The sequence below is a fragment of the Lampris incognitus genome, chromosome 1 (assembly GCF_029633865.1).
Source record: "Lampris incognitus isolate fLamInc1 chromosome 1, fLamInc1.hap2, whole genome shotgun sequence".
Taxonomy (NCBI): domain Eukaryota; kingdom Metazoa; phylum Chordata; class Actinopteri; order Lampriformes; family Lampridae; genus Lampris; species Lampris incognitus.
In genome coordinates, this window is record NC_079211.1 from 109970875 (window position 1) to 109980945 (window position 10071).

Below are 10071 nucleotides of genomic sequence, written 5' to 3' on the forward strand. Positions count from 1 at the left end.
AATGGCCCTAAATTACACCATTACAAGACTGCTCTGTGTGTTTTTTGCATGCCCAATTCCAGGCACCAACCCGAATTAAAAAATACCTTTTGTGGCCTATTTATAAACTTTTTCCACAGATTTAAACAGTGTCTTTCTAATGCCATGTTGTGTGATACATTTTATCCTTCGTGTATTCCACATTACACAACTTTAAATGGGTGAATGTGGACTTTTACGTAATTGATTTCTGCAATTGGCTCATTGTACTTCAGCAAGTATTGCCCAACATTATAGGATGTTTCTTCAGAAGAAGAAGAAAAATGTTTAAGGAAGCTGGAAACTTTTCTGGTGGGAATGAAAAGCTTGCCGTATGATGGACAATGACCTTAGCTGACTGGATGATGTGACAGACAATATACCACATTAAAGCCTCTCAAATGACCGGCTTGAGAGTACCATTTACCAAAGGGCATTTTAGTTTAAGGGTTATCCCAGTTGTAGTACATGTGGAGACCACTAAAGAGTCACTAAACCCTAGACCATTTTATTGAGCCTGCTGACATCTAAAGGTTAAAAACATGGCAGGCTGGTCTTAGTACTCTGTGGTGTAAGCATAGCAAGATAAACAGCTGTGATGTAAGCATAGCAGTATAAACACAGCTGCAGATAACATGGTTACTAACCTGTAGATGTTAGCAAACTCACTAAAGTGGTCTAGGGTTAAGTTACTAATTAAAACAGTTGAACCAACACTAGTTTTGTTATCTAAAAGATGTAATATTAAGAACACATCCCTTAATTTTGAAACATTCCCTGGTCTATATACAAGAATAGTCAAGGTGTAATAGTTAAGCGCGATTTTTCAATGAATTTCAACACTTTTGAATATTGTCCCTATGTCTCCACTGCATCTCAGCGTTCAAACATTGTTCCACTTTTGTTGAATCATTTGCCATTTCCTTTGACCGGGGGAAAATATCAGTGGCTTTCTGGATGTCAAGTCTCCCTTGGCCTAACCTAACATCACATAAAAGCAAATAGGGCAATTTTACCATTTTGCCAGACAGCATAAAACACAGGAGGGCTTTTCTGATAGGATCCATCCGTCTCTTAATTAAAGCCGTAATTGTTGGATAGCTGTCCCTCCTGTTGCAGTGAATGACTGGCCTATGGTTATAGTTGTCAACACTGATGATGTGTCCACAGTACAATGTGTCTCAGAGCCTTTGGCATCACATCCGTATCTCGCCAGTGTGTGTCTGCTCACACCAAAGCCACTTGCCACTTTAATTGATCTAAGATCAATAAGTCATCTTGGGAGAGGTTTGTGTGTGTGTGTGTGTGTGACTGGATTGGGGGTGTACTAACATATCACTAAGAAATAATACAATGTCTTTAGTGTGGCGAACTGGATTCTATATAATTTGCAAAGTTTTCATATCTTTGCCTTGATGCACTGTTGTAATGAATTGTTGTATTGTTGAATATTAGATATTTAGATTTCTATGTATCCAAAATAGTGCAAGTGCTGGATAATGTCAATAAAGTGTAGCCTATCTAAGAGGTAGTTAGTATGACAGGTAAGAAGACAGTAGCAAAAGAATAGAGCAGTATTTTTGTGCTGTGCTGCTGAATGCTTTTTAAGTGTTTTTATGTCCAATTAGGTTTTCTGGCCTTTAAAGCTCACGTTTGGTCCACACTTCTATGCTGGCAGGGGTGTTAAAAGTACTCAGAAGCTATACTCGAGTAAAAGTATAGATACCTAATTAAAAAATGACCAGTAAAAGTAGAAAGTCCCCCATTCAAACACCACTTGAGTAAATCCAATTTAAAATGTACTTAAGTACCAAAAGTCAAAAGTAAATATTCAAATTAACTGTAAATAGCCATAACTAAGCAGAACAATTGTTGTGGCAGGGATATGCAATGCTTTAAATGAATATGAATGACAACGAACATACAGATCTACAGTCCAGGCCCCATCCCGATTTAATTAAAATCCTACAGTAGTACAATCCTGCAGATCAGAACACTGTGAATAAGCAATATGATTAGAACACTGCAAATAAGAATTTGGTAGATTGCTTTAGTCTGTCTCTGTTGGGTGAAGGAGAAGGAGAGGGGGAAGGCAGGTCCAGAGGCAGCTAGAGAGGAGGAAGGGTAGGCGTGTGGAGGTGAGAGTCGGAACTTTGAATTTTGGCACTATGACTAGTAAAGAGAGAGAGCTGGCTGACATGATGGAAAGAAGAAAGGTAGGCATACTGTGTGTGCAAGAGACCAGGTGGAAGGGCAATAAGGCCAGGAGTATTGGAGGTGGGTTCAAACTCTTCTACCATGGTGCGAATGGGAGGAGAAATGGGGTAGGGGTAATTCTAAAGGAAGAGTATGTCAAGAGCATGCTTGAGGTGAAGAGAGTCAGACAGAGTGATGAGTATGAAGCTGGAAATCGAAAGTGTATTGCTGAATGTTATCAGCGCATATGCCCCGCAAGTTGGGTGTGAGATGGACGAAAAAGAAGAATTCTGGAGTGAGTTGGACGACGTGGTGGAGAGGGTACCCAAGGAGGAGAGAGTGGCGATTGGACCGGACTTCAATGGACATGTTGGTGAAGGGAACAGAGGTGATGAGGAGGTGATGGGAAGGTATGGAGTCAAGGAGAGAAATGTGGAAGGACAGATGGTGGTCGATTTTGCGAAAAGGATGGAAATGGCTGTGGTGAATACATATTTCAAGAAGAGGGAGGAACACAGGGTGATGTACAAGAGTGGAGGAAAGTGCACACAGGTGGACTATATCTTATGTAGAAGGCGTGATCTAAAAGGGATTGGAGACTGCAAGGTGGTGACAGGGGAGAACGTAGCTAGGCAGTATCGGATGGTGGTCTGTGGGATGACTCTGGAGACCAAGAAGAGGAAGCGAGTAAAGATACAGCCGAAGATCAAATGGTGGAAGTTGAAGAAGGAAGACTTGTGTGGAGTTCAGGCAGGAGTTAAGACAGGCACTGGGTGGTAGTGAAGAGTTGCCAGATGGCTGGGCAACCACTGAAGAAATAGTGAGGGAGACAGCTAGGAAGGTACTTGGTGTGTCATCAGGACAGAGGAAGGAAGACAAGGAGACTTGGTGGTGGAATGAGGAAGTACAGCAGAGTATACAGAGGAAAAGGTTGGCAAAGAAAAAGTGGGATAGTCAGAGATGAAGAAAGTAGACAGGAGTACAAGGAGATGCAGCGTAAAGCAAAGAGAGAGGTGGCAAAGGCGTATGGTGAGTTGTATGAATGACAGGTTAGACACTAAAGAAGGAGAAAAGGACTTGTACCGATTGGCTAGACAGAGGGACCGAGCTGCAAAGGATGTGCAGCAAGTTAGGGCGATCAAGGATAGAGATGGAGAGTGTGCTAAGAAGGTGGGAGGAGTACTTTGAAGGGCTGATGAATGAAGAAAATGAGAGAAAGAGAAGGTTGGATGATGTAGGGATAGTGAATCAGGAAGTTCAGTGGATTAACAAGGAGGAAGTGAGGGCAGCTATAAAGAGGATGAAGAGTGGAAAGGCAGTTGGTCCTGATGACATACCTGTGGAGGCATGGAGATGTTTAGGAGAGATGGCAGTGGAGTTTTTAACTAGATTGTTTAACACAATCTTGGAAAGTGAGAGGATGCCTGAGGAGTGGAGAAGAAGCATACTGGTACCGATTTTCAAGAACAAGGGCGATGTGCAGAACTGTAGCAACTACAGAGGTATAAAGTTGATCAGCCACAGCATGAAGATATGGGAAAGAGTAATAGAAGCTAGGTTAAAAGGAGAGGTGATGATCAGCGAGCAGCAGTATGGTTTCATGCCATGAAAGAGCACCACAGATGCGATGTTTGCTTTGAGAACGTTGATTGAGAAGTATAGAGAAGGCCAAAAAGTGTTGCATTGTGTCTTTATAGATTTAGAGAAAGTATACGACAGGGTGCCGAGACAGGAGGTGTGGTATTGTTTGAGGAAGTCGGGAGTTGCAGAGAAGTATGTAGGAGTGGTGCAGGATATGTATGAGGGACGTGTGACAATGGTGAGGTGTGTGGTTGGAATGACAGATGGGTTCAACGTGGAGGTGGGATTACATCAAGGATCGGCTCTGAGCCCTTTCTTGTTTGCAGTGGTGATGGACAGGTTGACGGACAAGATCAGGCAGGAGTCTCCATGGACGATGATGTTCATGGATGACATTGTGATCTGTAGCGAGAGTAGGGTGCAGGTTGAGGAGAGCCTTGAGAGGTGGAGGTATGCACTGGAGAGAAGAGGAATGAAAGTCAGTAGGAGCAAGACGGAATACCTATGTGTGAATGAGAGGGAGGACAGTGGGATGGTCAGGATGCGAGGAGTGGAGGTGACAAAGGCATTTGAGTTTAAATACTTGGGGTCAACTGTCCAAGTAACGGGGAGTGCAGTACAGAGGTGAAGAAGAGAGTGCAGGCAGGGTGGAGTGGGTGGAGAAGAGTGTCAGGAGTGATTTGCAACAGAAGGGTACCAGCAAGAGTTAAAGGGAAGGTTTACAAGATGGTTGTGAGACCAGCTGTTATATGGTTTGGAGACAGTGGCACTGATGAAAAGACAGGAGGCGGAGCTGGAGGTGGCAGAGTTGAAGATGCTAAGATTTTCATTGGGAGTAATGAAGGAGGACAGGATTAGGAACAATTATATTGGAGGGACCGCTCAGGTTGGACGGTTTGGAGACAAAGCAAGAGAGGCAAGATTGAGATGGCTTGGACGTGTGGAGGAGAGATGATGGTTATATTGGGAGAAGGATACTGAATATGGAGCTGCCAGGAAAGAGGAAAGCCAAAGAGGAGGTTTATGGATGTGGTGAGGGAAGACATGCAGGTGACTGGTGTGACAGAGGAAGACGCAGAAGACAGGAAGAAATGGAAACGGATGATCCCCTGTGGCGACCCCTAACGGGAGCAGCCGAAAGTAGTAGTAGTAGTAGTAGCTTTAGTCTGTCTCACCTGCAGCGCCTTCTAAGTACAACAATACCAGTGATCCATTTTCTACCTCCAACTTAAACTATCACACAGGATGAGAATTTTTTTCCATCCAAAGTAAGCTAATAATTCAATTGGTCTGCAGGGAAGAAGCAGGCACTTGCAGGTGGGAATGAATACCTTCTTTATGCACTGTGTACATTCACCAAGGTGTGGAAAGCACCCATTGCTGCATGCAGGCCGAATGATGGGGCAGAACCACATGCTGGGGTGGTGCTACGTGTTGGGAGGAGCTACACGTGTAGCCCCACCTCCCTTGCTCTTCTGGGAAGTTTGGATGGGTCTACACCTCAGGGTTAGGGACTGGGCCTGTAGCCCTGCCGCAACCTCCTGCCTGCAAACAACAGGTTTCTCCAAGAACCTGCCGACATCATGATTAAAACTAAAAGAACGTATTCTAACCCTTGTGTGGTGAGGGGTCATTATTAGTGCTGTGGGAGGTTGTGAGGAGGTTTCACTGGAGCTGTTCTGCTATGTGATGGTTCTTACTTATGTACATAAGAAGTCACCCAGGGCATCAATAAGATCCTCCACCAGTCGCGATCTGACACTGCCTCTCCCCTTTCATCTGCTGGCCTTAAATCAAGCATTCGCTACACCGCGCTTTAGCACATTGATACATGGCTCAGGGCAGTAAGGCCCCCTCTCACTCACTGATATCTGGTGGAAGTAGAGCAGAATCCAGACAGTTCTTCACATCCCTGCCAGGTCTTGTGTGTGTGTGTGTGTGTGTGTGTGTGTGTGTGTGTGTTCTCCCATAGTTTATCACTCTCTTGCAGGTCCATTCATTTTACATAGAAGAAATGGATTTATAAAGTTACTCCTGTGACTTCTGAGTCTGGGTAGGTTATGAAACGGGGTTGGGTTCGTGGGCTACACTGTATCCTTACAAAAAAAATGTTAACAATATGTTATTAATTTTGACATGTTTCCCAACTGACATATCTTTATCACCAAATCATCATTCTCTGAGGTCACTCCGCAAGCCTTCATGTTTGTTCTAGTTTTTATTTTCTATTTTATTACATGCCACAGACTCTTACACTTCCTGCTGTTTTTAAACACTCAACTTCCACTGCTCCCAAGCAAAAACGAAAGAAAACTTTGCTACTAGTCTACTAATCTTGCACCACTAGTGCCCATCTTATACAAGTGTATACATCATGAATGTTCTGGTAAAAGTTGGTGGCAAGGGAAAAACTTTCAAACCTTTCTGTAATGGAAAGAGAAATGGCTGATGATGATTGTCGACTTAAACAAAATCTAACTTTAGAAACTGCTACACAGGGGTGCGGGTCTATTTTCCAACCAAGCAGTTACACACTTGTGTCTCCTAATCAAGTTCCTCAGCAAAGACTCTACTGGCTGATTAGTGGGATCAGGTGTGTAACTGCTTGGTTGTAACAAAAACCTGCACCCACACTGGCCCTTTCTGGATGTGTCTGTGCTTTAAAAAAATGGCGTTATAGTGGCGGCTGGCCAGTACAGGGCGCTGGGGCGCCGCCCCCTTCAAATACCAAGAGATGAAAATCTACTTCCATCCATCCATTGTCCAACCCACTTATCCTGCTCTTAGGGTCACGGGGATGCTGGAGCCTATCCCAGCAGTCATTGGGCGGCAGGCAGGAGACACCCTGAAAATCTACTTAAACATGTTAAATATATTTTAGTTGTATAATGCAAATGATTATGAAATAAAAGTGTTTTTCAGTCCGTGAGCGCCTGTCAGCAGCCATTAAATATTGTTTCCAAATGGTATTTGATTGATTTCTGTCTGAATACATTTACTTCCTGGGTGAGGGGCGCCGGCCAAACGACACCTTATGTAAGCCCTCAAGCTTGTGGCGAGCAGGTGACCTGAGGCTGCTGTCTGATTGGTTTCTTCAGATTTTCCATGGGGCGCAATTCTGTGCGCCCCAGACACTCCCACTTTTAATGGCAGCGAATTGGTATTGTTTTAGTGTTTTTTGATCTAATGTGATTGGACAATTCTCGTGGCTGTCAATCCTGTTCAAACCCACCACGATGCCTCGTCTCGACTGTCAATCATCCCCCGTCTACGAACCCTGATAAAATCTATAGGCTACATTGTCCTTAATAACTGTGACTGTGTGGATATTAAAGCAGCTGTCAGGTGTGCTGCGCCAAGGTAAATTGCACCCCCCCCCCCCAATTTTTTTTTAGCACCAGCCGCCACTGGCACACTTATCCACTAGTTTCCTGGGCAATAAAGCACAGCTGCATATGAGCAATAATGTACAGTCATTTTGTCCTGTCTCACAAGTTACATGATTTCCTAAAAGGAACACAGTAATAAGGGAATTGTCAAATTAACTCAGCAATAACATATCAGCAAAACTAAAAGGCATTAATTTATAGAGCAGCAGTCAATAAAAGAGCAATAGTATAGAATTCCTGCATTCCCTGTTTGTCATTGTATGTAAAGCAACAGTGAATGCATATTTCATAATAGCTTACTACAATTCTGTACACCCAGCATCTAACATTGCAACCTAATATATTCTGTTAGGTAATGAGTTAACAGCTCTCTTACTAGGCCTTCACACTGTAACATCTCAATGCCATCGAGTCACGGAAACCAGACATGACACTGGTGAGAGACTATCAGCAGCTATTAAAACATGGTGAATGGTAGGCAATACAATACAAGGGACTCTTTAATCCCATTATTGGGGCAATTGGAAAAGCTTGGTAGAAGCTGCAGCAGTGCAAAGTAACCATGATGACCCTCAAAGAATGCCCTCTTACAGTTCTCATGTGATTGTTTCCAACACTGGTCCTGATAAGTTTTCTTTAATGCCATCAGTGAGTATAAAAAAAATGGAGAAGCAAGAAACCACAGTCAACCAGGGGGCTAGCTGGTTAACATTGTTAGTATGGCATATCATAAGGGAAACCTTTCTTTATGGGGACTGTCATTGCAGCTGGAACTTGTTTAGTGACTCATCAGATTAGTGTTCTGTAGTTTTAATAATATTTGGTGACATCAGGTTTCATCCATGATGGGAATACAGGCACACAGTGATTGGCATGTGAATAATTCGGGAGTGTGGCTATGTTCCCTCAGCCCTATTTCACTGAACTTACTTAAACTTAACCTATCTTAACCTGACTTAACCTCAACCTCTACCTAACCCAATGCTTACCTTAACTAACCTTAACCGATAGCTAACCTATTCAATGGCTAACCACAGGGCTGAGGGAACATTGGGCTGACTGACTCCGAAAAATTCAATAGGGAGCAGGGCGGAAAGAAAGCAAGAGCCACAAGGGTAATTCATACCACACATACATTAATGGAAGCAGGATTGATTTCATGTCTTGTATTGTCTTTGCATGGATATGAGCACCAAAACATATTTCTTCTGTGCTGTCATTTGTGGTGGCATATAAATTGCTGTTCAGAGCGACACATAAAATATTGGAGACAACAATTAAGCTTAGTTTCTTGTGCCAAGGTCAGCTCTTGGGAATATTTCCATTTTTAAAAGCAAGCTCAGTATTCTGCACTCTTTACAATCAATGTTTTCTTTCTCTTGCATCAACATTTTATTAAAAAGTGTGACCAAATCTAATTTTGGTTTTACTTGTTTTGTGATGTCAATAGACCACACATTATTGATATCCTCTTAGGGAGTGTTGGCTTTAAGAAACAACCTTCATAGTGACTTTGAAGCTCAGCTTGAAAAAGCGAGATCACTCCTCCACTGATTAGATTTGCTTTGATAAGACAAGGATATCAAGTGAGCCATCTCGCTCCCCACGCCAGGTCCCCAAAGCAGCTTTTAGAACTTTGCTTCCTTTGAAACCAAATCCACCAACATCTCAGTTGACTCGATAATTTATTAAAGAAGAGTGGGAGAGAAAGAGCATGAAAGAGGAGGAAAGGGAGAAGGGGATCGCCGCCATCGACTGAAAGATGGACTGTGCTGTCATCTCTGAGATATTGTTCAGTATGAGCCTGTCACACTCGTACCGGAGCCCCGGGGCTCTTCAGGGGTCCTCTGCTTCAGAAAGACGGATTAGTTTTGGCCTTGTGGGTGGCACGCAGGCAAGCTTGTACTGCCAACATGCATTCTCTCTCTCTGCCACTGCTTTATTGTCTTGTGAAGGAGAAGTCACAGAGTGGCTGAGGGCATGTGCCTTTTTTGTTCTCTGAACTTTGTCAAAGCTGGATACAAGACGTTACTCCAAGTCCGACACAGCTTGATTTGTGAATTCACAAATGAATGCTAATAAAGTACAGCCTTGGCAACCAAGGGGAGAAAATTAAAAATGAATAAGATAAATGAGATTTAATGAATAACATCATTAAGTTTTCCCCCAGCGTGCCATTTTAAAAATGAGCGTGATTGTGTCAAGCAGATTTCTTTTTTTATTGTCAGTTCAGGCAAACTCCTGTAATGTGGAACCCCCCCTCCCCTCGATTTTAATGTCACAGTCAAGTTTATATGAATGACCGTAAATCCCAGTTCTAATTTTTGTGGGCTTTACATTAGCACAATAGCATTGTAGGAGGGATCCCTGTTTTAGGATGGATATTGCTACCACTATGGTGAGTGCTTTCTCATACACTCCCGGTGTGTGTCAATGAGGTCCCACATATCCCTGCATGGAATCAATTCCACACTGCATTACACATTCATGATCTGTAGACATTAAATGGCCACAAAGTGGAGTGTGAAAAGAGTGTGGTAAGAAAATTAATCCAGTACCTCAGCTGAAGTGGCTTTTGACTTCAGCACAGACATGAATGACCCTATGTTTCACCATTTGGGGTTAGCTCTACTACAAAACTCCTTAGAGACCATACCTCTGTAGCTTTGTTAGCAATCAAACCCTGAACCTTGGCGATGCTATTGCAACAGATGATGCAGTATTCCACTTGCCATTATCCCTGCTTTTCCTCCACTGGGATCTAGTGTAATGTAATTGGACAACCCCATCATGCATTGCAAACATGGGGGGAAATCCCAGTTCAGTCTTTCTCAGTCAGCTGCATAAGGTCCATGTGTCCAACATGGTGTTTGGCTGTGACTGTGGC